At 43.7% G+C, this 21,694-nt stretch overlaps 1 protein-coding gene across 2 annotated transcripts in view; it reads left to right on the forward strand.

The window, feature by feature from the left end:
- The window catches only part of LNX1 (ligand of numb-protein X 1), a 128,274-nt gene that overhangs the window by 6,426 nt on the left and 100,154 nt on the right, over positions 1-21,694 (forward strand). The window lies entirely within an intron of this gene.

Consider the following 21,694-nt stretch of genomic DNA (forward strand, 5'->3'; position numbering starts at 1 on the left):
AAATTCTCTTACAAGTTTACCAAGGCCTGTGGTTCCATTTTGGCTGATCAGCAGAGTGTGAAGGAAAGTCCATCTGCTGTTTTGATTCTAAAATACAAAAACATACCTTAAGCAACTTTGTGACCAGATAGGCTCCATCCTAATTACAAGATTGCAAGTTGATCACAAGTAGCCGCTAAGAAAACTGTATGGCTTGTCCCATTAGTAAATGTCTTTTAGGATCAAAGTGGTGGGTTCTTGGCAAAGGAAAAACATCAACAGCAGCAGCAGCAACAACAACAACAGCCATCTGGTTGGATTTCCCCAGCCACTCTGGGTGGCTCCCAACGGAATAATAATGATGATGATGATGATGATGATGATGATGATGATGCAACAAAACAATCAAACATTAAAAACTTCCCTAAACAGGGTTGCCTTCAGATGTCTTCAGAAAGTCAGATAGTTCTTTATTTCCTTGACATCTGATGGGAGGGCTTTCCACAGGGTGGGTGCCACTACCAAGAAGGCCCTCTGCCTGGTTCCCTGACCTCACTTCTCGCAGTGAGGGAACCACCAGAAGGCCCTTGGAGCTGGACCTCAGCGTCTGGGCTGAACGATGGGGGTAGAGACGCTCCTTCAGGTATACTGGGCTGAGGCCATTTAGGGCTGTCAGCTCAGCACCAAAACTTTGAATTGTGCTGAGAAAGGTATTGGGAGCAAGTGCTCTATGAAGCAGATGAGACATGAAAATCCCATTCTTTCACCAAGGGTTTGATTCTGTTCTCTCCCACCACCCTGCCCCAAGTGCAGGAAGATGGGAAGCTGCCATATACTGAGTCTGGCCACCTAGTTCAGTATGGCAATAGCTTTCTTTGTTTCGGACTGGAGTTTTTCCCAGTTGTACCTGGAGATGCCAGGGATTGAATCTGGAGCATCCTGTGTGCAACACATGAGCTCTACCACTGAGCTACAACAGCCATTCCATAATACAATGCACAGCAGTTGAAACTTTCCCAATCTGCAAGCTAGGTCATTCATGCAGTGTGGAGCTCCTTCAGCTTGCCAGTGCCTCTTCCCAAAGGCAAATCAAATCAAAGATGGTTCAGGGCATCTTCCATCACATGAAAGCATATGAAGGTTGAACAATAGGTCCATGTAGGTCTGCCTATTTGACTTATGGAAGCTTTCCAAGATGTCTTTCCCAGCCCCTCTTCCCAAGATGCAGTCCACAACATCTGGAAGATGCCATATTGGCTATCCCTATCTTAGTGGATATCAATAAACACTGAAATATATTGCAAATAACTTTTTGTTTCCTCTGCCAATTCTCCAAATTCCTTGACTTGATGTGGTTTCAGCACTGGTTCAACTTGAGCCCAAAACAGAGATGCCAGGTAGGGATTCAGACCACCCTATGGTGGTCAAATGAAGAAACTCAGGTGAGGACAACCACATTACCCATGAAGTCTCCTTGCACCAATAAGTCTGAGAAGGTCATGTGTTATTCCCTGAACCCTGTAAAAGATTCCAACTAAGGCTGGCTTGATAGTGTGAGCAACAAAACCTTCTTGCCAACTACCGAGTACATTAACTCATCCTCAGCTGTGCATGTTCTCAGTCTCTGTCATACTTTGTGACTTTTAGTTGTTTATTTTTATCTCTGTCTCTGTAGCCTCACAATATTACAGTGGTACCTCAGGTTACATATGCTTCAGGTTACAGACACCACTAACCCAGAAATAGTGCTTCAGGTTAAGAACTTTGCTTCAGGATGAGAACAGAAATCGTGCTCCGGCAGCGCAGCAGCAGCCGGAGGCCCCATTAGCTAAAGTGGTGCTTCAGGTTAAGAACAGTTTCAGGTTAAGTACGGACCTCCGGAACGAATTAAGTACTTAACATGAGGTACCACTGTAGTAGATTAACTAACAGAAGTGAGTTGCTTAACGTTATCTATTCAGGTTCATGGCTGAGTGGAGATTTGAACAGTAGCTTCTCCCCACATCCATTATAATGCACAGGTTTTATTATTTTGCGATGTAGCTGCTATGCTTCTGTGCTTGCTGCCAAGAATATATAAAAAATACCCAGCCAAATGGTTGGCCTTTTCTGCATGTTTACATAGTTCATAAGTGACCTCTGATGCCTTGGGAGGTCCAGCACTTGACTGTTACATAAGCACAAGGAAGCACAATTTTGTGGGCAAAACACTGTAGATGCTCCTGGGAGTGACAGTGGCATGTACTCAAACAATGTCTTGGTTGTGTAATAAAACATGGGACAGTATTGATTCCTGGTTTAGGATGCTCCAGTTAGTCATAGAATCAGAATTGTAGAGCTGGGGCCACCTAGTCGAACCCCTTGCAATGCAGAAATGCCAGCTAAAACATCCATGACAGATGACCTTCCCACCTCTGCTTAAAAACCTCCAATGAATGAGAGTCCACCGCCTTCTGAGGAAGTCCATTGCACTAACAAACAGCTCTTCCTGTCAGAAAGTTCTTCCTGATGTTTAGTTGTCACTTATATTGACTTATACTGGTCAGCACCATTTCTTACTTAAATATATTAAGTTGTTTGTTTGAAGCTTGTGGTTGTGACGTCATCTTTTTCGCAAACAATGATCAGACAAACCTGAGATGAGACTTTAGTTTCTAAAACATTGAATCCACGGTGGCTCATTCAAGAAAAAAGTTGTATATGAAACTGAAAAAATAGCATAGTTTATAAATTGAAAATCTGGCTCTGTTAATATTGCTATATTCAATAGGTGGGTTTAAAATATTTGTGTCTGTTTTCTCTTCACAAACTCCTCCTTGATGTACTCCTAAACACCTTTTTAAAAACAAACTCAGAGCCCAGAAGCGAGAGAAATTTAGTTGCTCTCAAGTCCCAAATGAAATCATTAGGATGAACTAACCACAACTTATTTCCCACTCATTTAAGTGGAGTTAAAAGCATTACTAGCATTCTCTAGATGTAGACTAGTGCATGTTAAGTGTTAAACAAGAGCAGGGGGCAGCAAACTTTTTCAGCAGGGGGCCGGTCCACTGTCCCTCAGACTTTGTGGGGGCCCAGATTATTGTTTTGGGGGGGATGAACGAATTCCTATGCCCCACAAATAACCCAGATATGCATTTTAAATAAAAGGATACATTCTACTCATGTAAAAACACGCTGATTCCTGGAATGTCCGGGGGCCGGACTGAGAAGGCGATTGGGCCGGATCTGGGCCCCGGGCCTTAGTTTGCCTACCCATGAACAAGAGATTCTGTGTGTTTGAGTTTTTTTCTTTGTCTCACATTCTTGCAGCCATACTGACCCAGAGAGAGAGAGTGCGCACATGTTAGGTACTTTTTAATCTCAGGAAGATCTTTGAATAGTCAGACTTGCTTGAATTTGGTAAAAAGGCCTTAAACCTTCAGTCTTCCCCATGAAAGAATAAAATTCCCTCTCCCATACAAACAACTAAAGAATTACCAAGTAATGTAATACATTTCCACATCAGCATTATACGTGGGAGCAAGATGGTTTAACAGAAGGGACTGCAGACTCAGCAGGGTGAGACGGTGAGCTTGAAATATTATTTTTGGGATGTTCCCACATAATGAAACAAGAAAAAAGGGGTTGTTTAACTTAGAACTGCTAAAAGTGTTTGGGGGAGGGTATTCAGTCACCAATACTTTAAAAAAAAATATCATTGTCATACAGGGCTTTCACTACATTCCAATAGTTTAATGGCAGTCATGGGCATACCTTTGGGGAGGGGGTTAAAATATATAAATTGTTTCCCTGGATCAGACTGTGGATGATCTAGTACAGGGGTCTGCAACCCGCGGCTCCGGAGCCGCATGTGGCTCTTTTACACCTTTGCCGTGGCTCCGGAGCGGATACTAGCAAGGGGAGGAGGCGCATTGTGCGCCCCAACACTCCCCACTGTGGCGGGCGCTGTACTGGCTGTGACGTCACATGGGGGCGATGCGTGCGCTAGTCACGCACCGTCCCGACGTCACCTTCCCGCCCGCTGTCAGATCGTGGCTCCGGAGATATATTTGTTTTAAATGTCACAATGGTTTTGCGGCTCCCAGTTGTTTTTTTCTTCGGAAATGGGTCCAAGTGGCTCTTTTTGTCTTAAAGGTTGCAGACCCCTGATCTAGTATGACACTCTGTTTCCAACAATCACCAGCCAGATGACCCTAGAAGCTCACAAGCAGAGAACGCTGTTGAGAGTCACCCACTGTTGTGCTTCCCCAGCCTCTGGCATGAAAAGTCTGTTAGCTCTAAACATGCTGGTCCCATTTAAGCAGTCATGACTAATAGCTCTTCTTCAAGATCCACGGATTATCTTCTTCTAAAGTTCTGAGTCTCATACTAGAAAGGAACCCATCAGTGACGTCATAGATACAAACACATTGAGTGGTTCCAACTTGGGGGCCTCACTTTCCTTAAAATGTTGTGATTTATATCCCTGTGAGAGCTAGAAAAAATTGCATTGAGACAAAGCCACTGACTGAGGTTGCAATCCTATGCGTACTAATTTGGGAACATGTCTTGGTTTATTTCCAAGCAAACATACTTGGATTGTGCTGTAAATGCATATGATTGGGCCACTTATCTTTGTGGTTATCAAATCCTTACGCTGATAATGTACTAAATTATCAGCTGCAAGGAGTCAGCAGCATGGTGTTCTTATGAGCCTTCCCTGGCACCTACTGGACCCCCCCTCCCCTACTCTTCCCCACTGAAATTAGGCTTGAAAGAAGCCCTCTACTCTGGCCAATAGAATGGATTGAGTTGTGCGTGTGTGTGGTAACCACAACAGTTTCTCCAGTGTGCAACTGTGCCCATGTGCTCAGGAACGTCATCAACCCCCAGTGTGCTTGAAGATCCTGTGGTTTTCTTTCAAACTGGTCCTCAACTACCACATCTTAATTCCCATCCCTCTGTTGTTTTCCTCACTGACCAATTTAGGAACAAGTTCTTTGAGGGAAGGGTCCCATCTCTTTTACCTATGAAGCTCTGCAAAATGCCAGATCTACATATGATTTGCCGCCATCACATTGAACCGAAGCAACAAAGAGTCTGTCAGCGCTTTAAAGACTAGCATGCACTGTGGTAAAAATCTTCATGGACTTGAGCCCCCAGCACACGAATAATCTCAGGAAGGAGTTGTGTGATGCTGGGGTGGGGCTACAGGTATAATCCTGCATCCCCTTTCAACATGCTTTGCCCCCCTGCATGAGTAACTCATGAAAGAAGGTTATTATAAGTCAAAATTCGCATCTAGCTCTATTCAAACTGGTCACCTGGTGCTAAAGTTAGGCTAATGGCTTCCCTTGCCTGGGCTGAAAAACTGATTGTACAGAACTGATTTACAAAACCGTAACAAGCTGGAGAAAATAGTATTGTCTTAAGACAACATGAGTGTATGTGTTCTACTTCTGGTCTGCAAGATAATAATCTCTCCATGAGTCACTATTTTTAAAAGGAAGTCTCCTGTTTGTCTTTTTACATGCCCCCTTAGGGATGTCCATTTTGTTTCTGCTGCAGAAGATAGATGGTTTTGGCCCTTCATTGGTCACCCCTAGGATTGAACAAATATGAAGAATCAATGGCCTCTTTCATTCATTTTTATCTCTTAAAGACCAAGGCAACCTCTTGCAACCTTTGCAATTGCAGTTGTCTTTTCCATTGCCTGTCTTCATAAACATGACAAATGATGCTTTGCTATGAGTAACCAGTTTTGTCCCAATAGATAAATCTGCTGCCAGAATGGTCTTTGCAGAAATGTTCCTGGAGGCAATGACTATTCTTTGAGGAAACTTTCAGTTTAGGGTCTTTGCAACTCAGATTTAAAATGCAACGTCAGTGACAACCTTGGATGTATTTGAAGGAAGTGGGGACCAAAATGCAAGCGGAGGAAATAGGATTTCCTTAAATGGTTATATCAACCATGCAAGTAAAGCCACAAAAGCTATTAGTTCATGCATATGAGATAGCCTACCTGCCCTCAAATACCTGTGTTAGTTCTTTACTGTTTAAAGGAAAAAGTAACTACCTTACAAAAACTTCTTTGCCTGGAGACAGTTCTTACTCACCAGGTCAGTGACCATTTACAAGCCTGAACAAATGTTCTTCAAACAAGCTTCACAATGGTTTTACCCAGTGCTATTTTTCTAGAAAAAGAGGTGCCGGAACTCACTTCATTCTCTTAGAATGGCAATGGAGCCCACCTGAGAGGTTCTGGAACTGAGTTCTGGTGAATTCCAGCTGGAAAAAAGCCCTGTTTTTTTCCAAACATACTTCATTGGTATAAGCCAGAGTGAGTTCATTACCTAATGAAACAGCCAGCTTTGACGGATTAAATTGTAAGATAAGAAGTGCCAGAGCTGTGTTGCAAGTGACTGTGATTTCTCTGGACATGCTTAACAAATACAGTGGTACCTCGGGTTAAGAACTTAATTCGTTCTGGAGGTCTGTTCTTAACCTGAAACTGTTCTTAACCTGAGGTACCAGCTAATGGGGCCTCCCACTGCTGCGCCGCTGCTGCGCGATTTCTGTTCTCATCCTGAAGCAAAGTTCTTAACCTGAGGTACTATTTCTGGGTTACCAGAGTCTGTAACCTGAAGTGTCTGCAACCTGAAGCGTCTGTAACCCGAGGTACCACTGTACTCTCTTCTCCTGCAAGGTGGCAGATATCAGAAAAGGAAAAGGAAAAAAAGGTTTGGTTTACCACCTGAAATAAATGTTTAGCCCTGGAACTATAGGCAGGTGATGTGCCTGAGTTTCTACCTTAATTTAAATGCTGATTAAAAATACCGTATTTTTTGCACCATAACACTCACTTTTTTGCTCCTAGAAAGTAAGGGGAAATGTCTGTGCGTGTTAAGGAGCAAATTCCTACGGATGGCGGGGGGATCTGCTGCAGTCGTGAGCAGAGGATCCATGGTTCCCCTTCCTTCCCTCCTCCGTGGCTTGCTTTGAAACAGCAAAGCGGGAGAAGAGCTGCTGAGTGGGGAGGAGAGAGGGACAGAGAGCCTGCTTGCTTTAAAGGAGCAAAGCGGGAGAGGAGAGGAGCCTTCCCCTCTTATACCCCTCTTCTGCATTATTAACAGCATCCTTCTCAACCCACCCCATGCGTGTTCCTTGTCCCTTGAGTGCTTTTCCTTCCCTCCCCACTTAAAACATGGTTACAAAGCACGGATCCACATGGATCCTCAGGATTTTTGCACTGGGTCACCCCAAATTCACCATCAGATCACATAGCATGTCCATGGCTACAGCTTGCACCAAAAAAATCACGCACCCACTGTTGTGTGGGGCCGCAGTGGTGCAAAAACGTGGTTACAAAGCATGGATCCTCAGGATTTTTGCATTGGGCTACCCCAAACTCACCGTCAGATCACATGTCTGTGGCCACAGCATGAACCACAAAAATCATACGTCTGCTGTTTCGTTTAGAATATTTTTTTTTCTTGTTTTCCTCCTCTAAAAACTATGTGCGTGTTATGGTCGGGTGCGTGTTATAGAGCAAAAAATGTGGTATGTACTTCCTATAAGGAGGCAATGACAGGAGGCAGAGGGAGTGTTGGTAAATATACTGCTGAAAATAAGAGGTTACAATAATGTTGAATACAGCATACAGTCAATATCAAACTCCCTGCCCCCCCTCAAGCTTTATATTTCTTAAAAAACAAAAAACAACCCAAACACCCACACTTAATACTCTGTGCCTGTTGAGCATGCTCAGTCCTCACTGGGCTGTAGGTTCCCTCCGTTAAGCTTTTTATTTTCTGCTTCTGCAAACTTTGGGGTTCTACCACACATGCTGACACCGCCCTCTCATTCCTCAGTGCCCCCATTTTGGCTACAATTCTGTCATTAATCACCAGCTAAGTTTACTATTAGTGGAAGTGATGGTTGCCATCGGTAGTGTTTATAACTGCACTAATAACAATAATTTTTGACCCACCAGTTAGGGCACCTTTTTAGCTGATTAATACAAAAATGATTAATCCAATTCTAACCAATTAATCCTTTGAGGCCTATATTTTGTGGTAGGAAAACAAAAACTTCTGCCAAGCGTGTCAAGACCTGAACAGACTCTTTTTTCATGCTTTATTCTAGCAGATAATGTAAGAAGTAATAGCAGATTCGAACAGGGCAGAGCTTCTTTTTGATACAGTATTGTCATCCATCTGTTTTGTGCCTCACATTTTTACTTGCAAGTTCTAGATTGCATTTCATTGGCACTAGCAAGAAGGAAAAAATAAGCCCTTCATTTTTTTGCTGTTATTGCTTGGCTGAAGTATTATTTCATTTTGGTTTAGGACTCATATGGCAAACAGAGAATATCTCATTAGTCTCACTGCTTTACCGCTGATGTATTTTGTCTGAGCTCTGAGAAATTGAGACCCATTCTCAAGTAAAGCCATACATGGGATTTTCCCATGATAACTGCATCCAAATGTACATCTGAGGATCCTTGTGAATGCCAGCCACAAGGGTGCACTCCGAAATTTAAGCCATAGAAGGGACATATGATGTTTCGGTCTCACATGTGACATGTGATCAGGCAGAGCACTGGAATGATGCTGTCCTCCAGGACAATTGCGGCCTGTGGTTCTTGAAATGTAGGCTAGCCTCTTTATTCCTACATATCCCAGTCCAGAAAACCCATTCCCAATTAGGGCATCCTGTTATACTATCCAATAATTGAATTCTGTTGCCGAGATCAGAAAAGCCACTTCCAATCTCTTTCCTAAGTTTTCAGTGGGAGGAATACTATAAATAAAGGATATTATTCTGTAAACTCCCTCCCCTCCACCTCCACCCTGGTTTTCTTCTGGTAGTTGATCTAAAATTGTTTATATATAACTTTGATCATGATCCTACCTCCCATAGTCCACATCCACATCATGGCAGCTGTTCACACAGTTGTGGTGGTGACCATGGCTATAGTGTGGTGAGTGTATCTCCTTGAGGCAGCTCTTGTTAGCTATGGTTAGTTTCCTCAAGGGCGTAGTGTTTGGGTTTTTTACTCATTTATTTTTTTATTTCTAAAAATACCAACCACACACTGATGACAATCGTGTTTTCTCTCATTTGCGAATACAGTGGAAGCTCAGTTTTCGTGCGTCTCGGAAGCCAAATGTTTTGGAACCCGAACGCTGAAAACCTGGAAGAAATTGCTTTCGTTTTCGAACACGCCTCAGAAGTCGAACGGCTTCCGAGGCGCATTTCTCAATTTTCACCAGTAAAATTCCCGACAACCCTCTGCGCCTCGGTTGTCGAAAGTTCTGGAAGTCGAATGTTCTTCTGGAACAGTTTACGTTCGACAACCGAAGTTCCACTGTATAAGGAAAAGCCCCTTTGGATTAGACCAAAACCTATGCATTCCAGCGTCCTTTTTCCCCTCAGTGACCAACTAGATGCCTATGGGAAGGACACAAACAGAACATGAACGCAAGAGTCCTGTTACTCACATACTTCTTAGAGAGCCAGTGTGGTGTAGTGGTTAAGAGTGGTATACTCGTAATCTGGTGAACCGGGTTCGATTCCCTGCTCCTCCACATGCAGCTGCTGGGTGACCTTGGGCCAGTCACACTTCTTTGAAGTCTCTCAGCCCCACTCACCTCACAGAGTGTTTGTTATGGGGGAGGGAAAGGAGAATGTTAGCCGCTTTGAGACTCCTTCGGGTAGTGATAAAGCGGGATATCAAGTCCAAACTATTCTTCAGCAGTTGGTATTCAGAGGCCTACTGCATGCACCTATCATGGCGGATACCCACTGGTAGCCTTACCCACCATGAATGTTTCTAATTCCCCTTTAAAGCGATCCAAGTCGGTGGACATCACTACAACTTGTGGTGGCCAATTTTATAATTTAACTATGTGCTGTGTGAAAAAGTCCTTTTATCTGTCTGGACTCTCCCACCGTTCAGCTTCATAGGGTGATGATCCCTGATTCTAGCGTTATGAGAAAGGAGGAAAAAGTTCTCTCAAACTACCTTTCCCCCGAAAAAACGTGCATAATTGGATAAACCTCTATATCTTGTCCCTTCTTACTCACTTCCCCCCTCCTCCAAACAAAAAATGCCCCAGTCCCCAGATCGTATTCCTTGCCATCTTTCTCAGTTACATTGGAACCAGGGAGAAGGCTTTGCACACATATGTGAAAGAAACTTAAGAATGGAAATTGGCACACACTTCCATATACATTATGGTGAACCTGAAGCAATAAAAATTGCATGTTTTTACTTCCTTTCATTCTCAGTGCATATATTTATAGGTGCCCCCTGCCAGTAACGCTTAGATAAAGTAAAGGTAAAGGGACCCCTGACTATTAGGTCCAGTCATGACCGACTCTGGGGTTGCGGTGCTCATCTTGCTTTACTGGCTAAGGGAGCAGGCGTACAGCTTCCAGGTCATGTGGCCAGCATGACCAAGCCGCTTCTGGCGAACCAGAGCAGCGCATAGAAATGCCATTTACCTTCCTGCCGGAGCGGTACCTATTTATCTACTTGCACTTTGACCTGCTTTTGAACTGCTAGGTTGGCAGGAGCAGGGACCGAGGAACAGGAGCTCACCCTGTCGCGGGGATTTGAACCGCCAACCTTCTGATCAGCAAGTCCTAGGCTCTGTGGTTTAACCCACAGCGCCACCCGCGTCTTGGCAAATCCAAGGGCTGGCTCGAGAGAGTTTGAAGCCTAAGACAAAAAACCCAAAGAGCTCCATTTACTGTCTCTTGCACAGCTGCCATTCATTTCAATGGAGTTTGAGAAATATGGAGATAATACTAGCCTACTTTACAAGGTTTTGTGATGATTAATACTGAGATAATGTACACAGAGAGCTTTGAACATATGAAACGCACCATATAAATGTTGAGTATTTCATGCTTTCAAGTCGCTCCAAGAAAGGATCCCGGGTGGAGTTTGCCTATCAGGCCTTTTAGTACTTCAGGAAATAATGTGAGGAAAGAGCAGAGTATCTTCTTATAATGTCAAAACAATTCTGTCTTGATACTTTGGTGGCCTAAAGCGAGTATGTATGGCCTAGATTTACAGATGGATGGATGCATGCATGCATTTATGTACTTTTGAGATTTATATCCCATCACATGGCTTCAAAGGAGCTATAACATGAACACAAACAGTGGGAGTCCACAAAGTTCTGTTTTCTGGGCATCATATAATTGTACATTTGGAAAAGTACATGTTAATTTGCCCAAATGTTTAGATACATGCTTAGAAGTATGTTTTAAGCAGGAAACATTTTAACCATGTGTTTATTATACATTACCCCCAAACCATTCTTGCAGTGCTTTGAGATGTTTTCCTTGGGTTACTTTCCCGATGTATTTTTTTGTTTTGTTTTGTTTACAGTTTGAAATTCTCCTCCTCATTCTCATCTCTTGTTTTTCTTAACTGTATCCTGTTGTAATATTCCCTTTGGAAGGCCTTTTCTAAGAGTATTTTTGTACAGATTTTGAAAGCTTCCTTCCTGGCTTTTGCATCCTCTCTTCAGATGTCTAAATTAGAGATAATGGTCCTTTGCTAAACTTCTCAGGAGATGAGGGGAAGGAGAGGACTTTATAGTCTCTTCTCCACGCAGCTTGCTTAATTTGTAATGTGCATAAAACGTCGTGTGTTAGAAACAGTGCCTTACTGTTAGCTGTTAGCAAGGAAGAGACATCAACATTCAAGGCAAGCTTTTAAGAATATGTCAGCATTTTCTAATCCATTTTTCCAATCTTCCATGGAGCTTTGGGGAAATGATGGAGACAGTATTTAAATGACAGTTCAAGAGTCTCCTTCCTTTTAATCTAAAAGCTTATGGTATAAAATAGTGTGTTCTGTAAGAACTAAGAATCAAACTCCAAATAATTTAAATAGCTGCTGTTGAAATGAGAGGTGAGTTCCTTTAAATATGTACTAGATGAATCATTGTTATAATATGATGATGATGATGATGATGATGATAATTTATTATTTATACCCCGCCCATCTGGCTGGGTTTCCCCAGCCACTCTGGGCGGCTTCCAACAAAACACTAAAATACAATAACCTATTAAACATTAAAAGTTTCCCTAAACAGGGCTGCCTTCAGATGTCTTCTAAAAGTTTGGTAGTTATTTTTCTCTTTGACATCTGGTGGGAGGGCGTTCCACAGGGCGGGTGCCACTACCGAGAAGGCCCTCTGCCTAGTTCCCTGTAACTTGGCTTCTTGCAGCGAGGGAACTGCCAGAAGGCCCTCGGCGCTGGACCTCAGTGTCCGGGCAGAACGATGGAGGTGGAGACGCTCCTTCAGGTATAGTGGACCGAGGCCGTTTAGGGCTTTAAAGCAGTGTTTTTTTCTGGAGGAAATTTTTCAAATGTTAAAAGTGTAGCACTCACTGTAATAACTTCATGGTGAGTACCAGCACCTGTTTTCTTAAAAACAACAACCAAAACACTGGTTATAAGCATTACTTGCTTTGAAGAAAGTGTGTGGCTGGTACTGTCAATCAGCAGCATTCATTTACCGCACTATTGCTCCTCCCCTCCCATTATTGTTGGTGCTGTCAATAATAGTCTCTTGTCAGAAGAATAAGGAGCAGCAGCAACAACAACAACAACATATCATTATGCAGCCACAAGCATTCTTGGATGACACTGATTATTTAGATCCATTCCAATCTGGGTTCAGGCTTGGCGCATGGGACTGAGTCAGCCTTGGTTGGCCTGATGAAGTTTAGCCTTCGCAGAGTTACAATTTCCAGCAAGCCTTAACAAACTACATTGCCCAGAATTCTTTGAGGAAAAGAACGTGCTTCAAATGTGCTTTGATGGCACAGGGTGTTCACAGCCCTAGTCTCCTACCAACTTCATACAACATAACAGCGATATTAGCCTACTGCACTGATATTTAAGAAGAAGAAGAAGAAGAAGAAGAAGAAGAAGAAGAAGAAGAAGAAGAAGAATTTTTATTTATACCCTGCCCTCCCCAGCCAAGGCCGGGCTCAGGGCGGCTAACAAGCAATAATAAAAACAAGTTGAATGAATACAACTTAAAAACAAGATTAAAATACAACATTAAAATATTGAAACATTAAAATATTAAAATGTAGCCTCATCACAGAAGGAGAAAGGAAAAAGAAAAAAGAAAGAGGGGGAGGGAATCAAATTGGCTCCAAGCCAAAGGCCAGGCGGAACAACTCTGTCTTACAGGCCCTGCGGAAAGAAATCAGATCCTGCAGGGCGCTGGTCTCATGAGGCAGAGCGTTCCACCAGGCCAGAGCCAGTGTTGAAAAGGCCCTGGCTCTGGGTGAAGCTAATGTAACTTTCTTAGGGCCTGGGACCACTAAGGTGTTGCTATTTATGGACCTTGAGGCTCTCCGTGGGGTATACCAAGAGAGGTGGTCCTGTAGGTACGAGGGTCCTAGGCCATGAAGGGCTTTAAAGGTCAAAAGCAGCACCTTAAATCTGACCCTGTACTCCACCGGGAGCCAGTGCAGCTGGAAAGCACTGGGTGAATATGCTCCCATGGCAGAGACCCCGTGAGGAGCCTCGCTGCAGCATTCTGCACCCGGTGGAGTTTCTGGGACAGCTTCAAGGGCAGCCCCACGTAGAGTGAATTACAGTAGTCAAGCCTGGAGGTGACCGTTGCATGGATCACTGTGGCCAGGTCGGGGCAGGAAAGGTAAGGGACCAACTGCTTGATTTAGGCCAAGATTGGTGTGCACCTCCCAGGAGCACAGACAGTGCTGGTGGCAAACAGATGTAGCAGAAAAGAGAACGATGCTGTGTGTACTTTTGAACTAGTTACTAATCTGTACACATAACAGGAAAAATAACTGGTTTGTCAAAGGCTACATTCTGGCGCTACATTAGTTTCCATTTGCTCAGGAACGATTGCAATTTGCTATGATCTATTCCTAGCAAATAATCTTTATTCCCCACCATCCCACCCCAACACATTGTATTCCATTGGCTAGGATCCTTGGGTGTGGCCTGTGGGATTTAAAAAAAAAAAAAACTTTCAATCATTTTTTCAACAGCAAACTCCCAGGCCATATTAGAAACTGCTTTTGAAAGTCCTGTGGGTTTCAAATGTGCTCCGCCATGTGATATGGGGTGTGTGTTGTGGTTTGAAAAATATAATCCCATAGTGCTCTTAGGCATGCATAACTAATTGCGCTGCTCTTTGGATGGCAGCCAGTGAATCGAAGCACAGTTGCATGCCTGGTTGTATTCACCTCCCTTTAGTTAGATGGCTATTAATACTGTGAACTTTGGAGAGAGAAAACGTAATTGTCTCTAGACTGGTTATGTAACATGCTTGCTTTTCAATTCACCTAATGAATGTGCTAGGAGCAGAGATTAACATGGCATGCTCTTCAAAGCTTTACATATTATCATTCAATAGCTAAAAGGAAATTGTAATGTTATACCTCACTAACATCTTGCGATGGGGAAAATGGGTGAAAATTTCATTTAATGCTTGAAATATTCCAGTGCATTGTAACATTCTGTTTCTCAAAAAATTATTAGCTATTTGCCCACCTTCTCTGTTACCAACTTTGTTGATTTTATCATAGATACAATATCGCAGACTCGTCATAGACTGTCAGATTTTAATGAGGCGTTTTTCTATTGATTGGCATATGGGATGTTAGGGGAGTTGTAGTATCTCTGGTGGGTCTGATGATCAAGAAGGCTGCTACTGCAAGTGCTTTAGAGGGAAATGAGAGGCAGATGGGGTTTGTTAACCTGGGAAGATAGCCCATCTAGGAGAGGGAAAACTCTGGTCCTAAACTTCCACTGCCATGTGGCTGTACTCATTCGTGAGAAAGCTTTTGAGAGTAAACCCAAGGAGAGATTTGTACCTGCTGCCTTGCAGAACATCTTCAGGAGAATGAAAGGCCAAAGGAGTAAACCCTAAACAAATCCAGAGTGGAGTCCCTAAGACAGTTGGATGGTGTCTTGTATATCTCATTCTGGCCACTCCTGTTGCCCAGCTGGTGCCAATTAGCTGGTGCTTTCCTTTGGACCATATCAGTGAGGCCAAACAGCCCAGGACCTCCATACACACTGCCCAGGCTTATGCTCTGGAAAGGTCACTTCAGTGCTGTTAATGCAACAAAAAACAATGTGAGAGGCAACAGTTACTGATCTCTGCAGCCGCAGCTGGTGCTCTAATTCTCCAGCGATTTGACTTCACCCCCGGAGGCACACTCCATTGTTTCTCTACAAACCAATGCCAAAATTTTTTATAGGTGATAAGAGATTATTGTGGCTGTGAGGAGGTAAATAACCTTTCCCTGATCTTCTACTAATACTGTTGTTTTCATGTAACCAAGAAACAATGAGGGTCCGGTGGCAAAATGTAACACATTTATTTAATAAAATGTATACACAACTTGTTTGTAAGAAACCTCAAAGTAGTTTCCCCCACATGTTTGAGAATGGACTATCATATTTATTAATCCTTGGTTGTATAAAACACACACACCCAAAATTTACTGACATTGCATGACATTTCTAATAGGAATATTTATCTCTGATGAAATATGGGTGCAGTAAATTTCCCTTTCTCTTCATTAGGAAAATGGGGTGTGGAGCATTACTGCTGCAGTCCGTTTCTTGTCCATACTATGTTATTTCTATCTGTGCTGCAGGAAAAGCATATTGGGAATCAGGACTGGTCTATGGTGCTGACTTGAGTACATGTCAGAGCCTAAGAACCCTTCTGATTTTGCCCAATATAGAATAATTGTCATGGACGACCAGGGTCGAGAATTCTCTGTCTTCTATTGGCAGTTGTGGTATTGTGTATAAATTCAATTCTTAATAAAGCAAGCTTAGGGAGTCTACAGTGTTGAAGAAGAAACTTTAGCAAGTGTTTGCAATTTCCTCCCCACCCCCCAAACTTATTATTTGGGCTGAAAACAAAGCAGAAGAAAAATCAGCCCAAAAGAAATAGCTTTATTTGGTGAAATGCGCCTTTGATCTCTGTGGGTTGCTGCTTTCTTCTTTTTCTTCAGCTGCTTCGTGGGGTTTCAAAACCTTACGTTCTCCAGCTGTGAATGTGTATTTTATCATACCAAGAACCTATAGTGGGATTCATGGGTTACTATAGCTAATCTCCAGAAACACTCTCGCTTTTAAGATTTAATAGGTTGTGTTTTTCTTATCGGAGGGGAAACACAGTTCCAAGACTGATACCACTGTCTCTTAAAATCATATTCATACTTATGACCTATTCCTGCTCTCCCTTCTGCACACTAATTGGCTGAACAGCCTTGGACCCAAGTCTGGCTGGCTGCCATAATTCTTACAGGAAGACTCCAGGCTACCTCCCTGCAAGGCCAAGTTTAAATTTGCCTATATCTTGAGGGGGAAAGTACCATTGTTAGCTGATAATTCACTGCATTCCGAGTTGCAGAAATTTTGAAACAGGCTCTTTTTACTTCAGGAAATCGCTGGCAATGATCTGAAAACAGGGCCATTGATTGTTTGGCGCCTCTGCTGAGCAGCATAGTTGGTTATTCCAACCCTGTTTCACAGCATAAAATCACACCTTGGCCACATTGTTAATGAACTATATAATATGTTCATTTAGTTGGGTGTAAGTCTCACTGTCCATAGTAATAAACTGGGTGATTCACTGAGAGGCCTGCGGGCCGCATGTGGCCCTCGAGGCCTTTTTTAGTAGCCATTGGCAACATTTGACATTGTACTGCATTCCCCAAACTGGGTAAGCAAGGTACTGGGCTTTGGGAAGGAGGCATGAGGGCTCTGGCAGGGTCCTAGATTCCTCTTGCTTGCTTCCCAAAGCCAAGTTAGTGCTTTCCCAGCTTTGGGAAGGAAGTAGGAGGGCTCTAGGACCCTGTGTCCTGAACCCTTGGCCTACCAGGCAGCAAGTCAGTATGTTAAGCCCCCCCCCCCAGTTCAGGAACAATCCACTTGTCAAAAGTCCAAACAGAAACACTGTCGTGCAGAGATCCTGGAGTATCCAAGATGAGGCCCATCAACATGGGCAGTTGAGCAGACACAGCACCTCAGCTCTGCTTCCCTTTTGTTCCTTGCATGCTAATTGCAGCATCTGGGCTTGATGAGGCAGGCGGCCCTCACCTGTTCCAAGCCAACTTCAGCTGAGGACTCACACACCTTTCCTCAGAGCTAGCGAGTCCCACCTGGCCAGCTAAGGAGCTGGGCTGTGGGCCCTTGCCTGCCTCAGCTTCCTGGAGCACCTCTCCTGCTGCTCCTTACGCCTCCGAGCTCACCATGTGGGGCCTCTCTGGCTCTGGGGATGGGTCCTGCTGCTCTGGTGCCTGTGTACTGACCCCCATCCCTCCTTCATCCTCCATCACCCTGTGAGTACCAACCTCTCCTTCCTCATCCCTAGCTTGCCCCAGCATGTCTCAGTCCAGGCTACACCCCTCGCCAGTTTTCTCTGCCTCATCCCCATTGTCCTGCCAGTTCACAACACCCTGCCAAAGCCTTGTGCCTCCTTCTCACAGCCCCTGTCTGGCCAGCTTTGGGAAGGCAGAGCGAGGGCTGGGGTGGCACGCCCCCACCACCACACAACAAGGCAGTGTGCAGCCCGCAGGTTGAAGTACTCTTGTAGTCCACTTAGTATGATAAGTTGGACAGCCCTGGTAAAGAATATAGGACACTGCCAGAGGCTAGCCCATTGGTCCACCTAGTTCTCCAGAGTTTCAAACAGAGGTCTTTGCCAGCCCTACCTGGAGTTGCTAGGGATTGAGTCAGGGATCTCCTGTATGCAAAGCACATATTCTCCCTCTCATTTAGCAGGATTTATAGATCAGAAAAATTGCAGGCTCAAGCTGTAATTCTTTCAAGGATTTCAGTCTTTCTCTGAGAGGAGGTGATCCTCCAGGTCCTAAGGCCAATTCATACCATGTGGAGATTGAGTGTGGAGCAGTCTTCTTTTGCAAGGACGTTATTACACATTGCATGTAGAAGGTTGCTTCCTTGCTCCCCACATCAACCTCAACCCCACTGTTAAAACCTGCCACCCAAAGAAGCTCTGGTTCAGGTGATGCATTTTAATATGGAGAGCCGAACAGGCAGATAAGAAGTCTATATTGCAGTGGCCACTGCAGATTTGAAATCTGGTCAACTCAGGGTAGAAGAAGGATCCTTTTTTGTAGATGGCAGGTGGGGAGCAGGAAGCAAATGAGTCAGGGAAAGAAGTAAATATCCAATTTTGGACCTCCCAGGTCCTTCATTGGGGAGCTTCTATTACAAGTTCAATATTTTGTTAATACTGTTTCCTCTTTTCTTCTACTGGCAGGTCTGAAATATTTTGGATATTTCTTCTTTTCCTGTCCCTTTGCTTCCTGGTCCCTCTTTCCCCATTTCCCAGGGGATTCCCCCTTCTTGCTGTACCTTTTTTTTTTGTAGAAAAAGGATTGGAACTCGGTGCAGGTTGCATTTCTAACAGGAATGCTAGAGCCATGAAATCCTAGATTTTGCTTGAAAACAGCATGTGAACATCAGTTCTCCTCTGTTTTGTCAGCTCCTGGCCATACATACTCCTATTTTCATTTCTTCTTTTCTTCCAGTTTCCCCCCTCTCTCCATTCCACCCATCTGCTGCTTTCTAAAGGCTCTCCTTTCCTCTTTGCTACTTTTAATCTTCCTTCCCAAGGACCTTCTTCCTGTCATGCCCCACCCCTCTCTAACAATCGCTCAGTCTGAGCCAATTCATCACAATGACAAAAATACTTCAATTCATGAAATAATTTCTATTTCAACACTTTTGGATTACTTCTATTTTCAACTTTTTTTGTGCTGCATCTACTAGCCTTCATTTTGCTGTCTGTGTTTTACTGAATGTACTGGAAGAATAAATGATGGCACAAACCCAGTGTGGCGGGGTAAATTTGTACCACACTGCAGTTTTAAAGTATACAGATCTTTATCAGCAGTACATCTCATCAAATTCAGATGGAACATGCCATTATTTGTTATGAGAGCAAACCATTCTGTGGTAAGCCACACAAGGATGTGTTAAAGACCTGCAGAAATGCAGGCAGGAAACTCCTAAATCGTGGGGCATAATTTCAGCAACAGGGCCCTTGTCCGTTTTGAGACCAGCATACAATGTTGCTCTCCTTTCAGTCAAACAGGCTGCCTCTCAGTTTGGAGATTAAAAAGCGCAACACCCAGATTTAGCATTTTTTCAATCATAAGCATCAAGCAGCCTTTAATGAATCCAATGTAGCAATGCAGTTTGTCTGTTTAATAACATAGCACCAGACACTTAGTTCTCAGTAATCAAACTGGGTGGCTGTAGAGGCAGACTGCTTGGGAGACAGTGGAAAGGAGGAAATACCACAGGCTCTCTGACTGCAGTTCAACACTCAAACATGTTTTTAGTTAACCCTAGTAGATGAATATAGGGATGTCCTAAGTAAAAGTGGATGGGACGCGGGTGGTGCTGTGGTCTAAACCACAGAGCCAGGGCTTGCCGATCAGAAGGTTGGTGGTTCGAATCCCTGCAATGGGGTGAGCTCCCGTTGCTCAGTCCCTGCTCCTGCCCACCTAGCAGTTCGAAAGCATGTCAAAGTACAAGTAGATAAATAGGTACTGCTCCAACAGGAAGGTAAACAGAGTTTCCTTGCACTGCTCTGGTTCGCCAGAAGCGGCTTAGTCATGCAAGCCACATGACCTGGAAGCTGTATGCCGGCTCCCTCGGCTAATAAAGTGAGATGAGCGCTGCAACCCCAGAGTTGTCCGTGACTGGACCTAATGGTCAGGGGTCCCTTTACCTTTAAGTAAAAGTGGGCCATTATGCGATCAAACCTTCTGTAAATCTGGGACTGTCGCTGGAAAATAAGGACACTTGGAGGGTCTGGTATTGAAATAAGGATTTGTGTTTTTATTTAAAGAGACTAAAAGCACAAGCACAAAAGAGATAGCAGCTTTTGTTACAGCAGTATGCAGAGGCTTTTCAAATTAATACAAAATCCAATCAATATGGGTGTGTCCAACTCTGGACTAGCAAAGCTGATAATGAAAAGAGCAATATCCTCTGCGCATACAGAGGTACAATTACTTTCTGCAGTGAGCCAGCCACTCCCAGGATTTGATGAGTCCCAAGTTCCACATTGTATGGAACTAGTTTGCGTTGCACATGGTACAATGACTCACCTACTTCTGTGTTCTGCATTGTTTGACCTTTTAGCCTCACTTTGTAGAAAACTTTTCTTCTTTCTTCTTACGTTCAGGGTATACAGCTGCCCACTGAGGTGAGTATTTTGTGCATCTGGTAGAGTGGCCCTTGAAAGCTTAGGCCACGAGAATTTCCTCTCTAATGTGCCACCAGACACTTGATTGTTTTTAGTCGAACAGGCCAGGTCAGCCGTCCCTTCTGGAAATCTTCAAAAGTGGCTTCTTTTGCTTTGGAAAGAAACTGTACTTCCCAACGATCAGTAAGGCAGTTGGAAGGGTTTTCTTGTTTGTGATTCACATAGTTGGTGGACCAGTATTTCCTCCCGCAGCAAGTTGCCTTTCAGAACAAAAGAAGGATTTTTGTTTCAGTAAAGTGCCAATTGTGTGAAACCTGCTCAAAAGCTGCTCTGCTTCTTACACACTCAAAATTCTGGCACGTTCTCTGCTGGCACCTCTCTACAGCAGATTTGTTTTTCTTTGTGTTAACTCAGATTGCATGTTCATATCTATCTTTTCCATACAGCAGAAATGTTACAGCTGCTGGGCGGTGTTGTAAACAAAATCTGCCCCTTTTCCCTTATGGGGTATCCAAGAGCCCATATAGTCTCCTTACGTGGGTTCCCTATTAGTAGGAGAAAATAACAGAGGCCAACCGGAGAATACTGAGAAGCAAAGCAGCTAGTAAGCCTGATCGTTATTGATCTGTTGCAACAGGGTGCTCCCTTCACACGCAGGAAAGGAGGAGGACCCAGAACCAAGGTGTGCCTGCCCTTATATAGACATTTTAAATTCCCTGCCCTGGAGCTCAAGACCACCCCTCCATACATCATACATACATCACAGAAGGGGTGTAACCCAAGACCACCCCTCACAAGCATCATACCTACATTCAGAAAAGGTGGTCTACAACAGAAATTTGAATGTTGTTGTTTTTCCTATCTGCCAGGTTATCTGATAATGCCTTATCTAATTGCCTTTCCTGGTAGTCTTTCCTGGTAGTCTATCACCCTTTGAAATGGTGATTACTAAATTCCTGTAAAAAGGAAGATTTTTTTCACCTCCTCCCTCCTTGCAGAGAAACATTTGGTCAGCATGGGAGTCAAAATGGTTTCAGGACTGTCTTCCTGTGCTGCTTCAGACATGTGGTTTATATATTTATGTACATGTTTGCTTGGTACATTTATGAACATTTAATATATATCTAAGACCTTAAAATTCTTATTACAGCGACCATCTTTGGTTAAGCTGGTGGCTTGCTAATAGTCAGGGGTGGTTGACTGACATTCCCTTAGTGGCAGCCAATGTCTGAGGATGTTTTTTTTAATAGCCGTTCTACGTGCCGGCTGGGATCTGAAATCAGTTTTCTGTTAGTGAGTAGGTGTAGTAGAAGTGAAGGCAGTTTGAATTTGGACACAGAGGCCCCTTTTGTATGTCATGGTAAACCATTGTTATTGACTTACTGTGGGGTAGCCAATATGGTTCAGATGTTATTAGATGACAACTCCCATCAACCCCCATTTGGGGTTGTTTG

This window comes from Podarcis erhardii (assembly GCF_964252035.2).
Source record: "Podarcis erhardii genome assembly, chromosome: 9".
Lineage (NCBI taxonomy): Eukaryota > Metazoa > Chordata > Lepidosauria > Squamata > Lacertidae > Podarcis > Podarcis erhardii.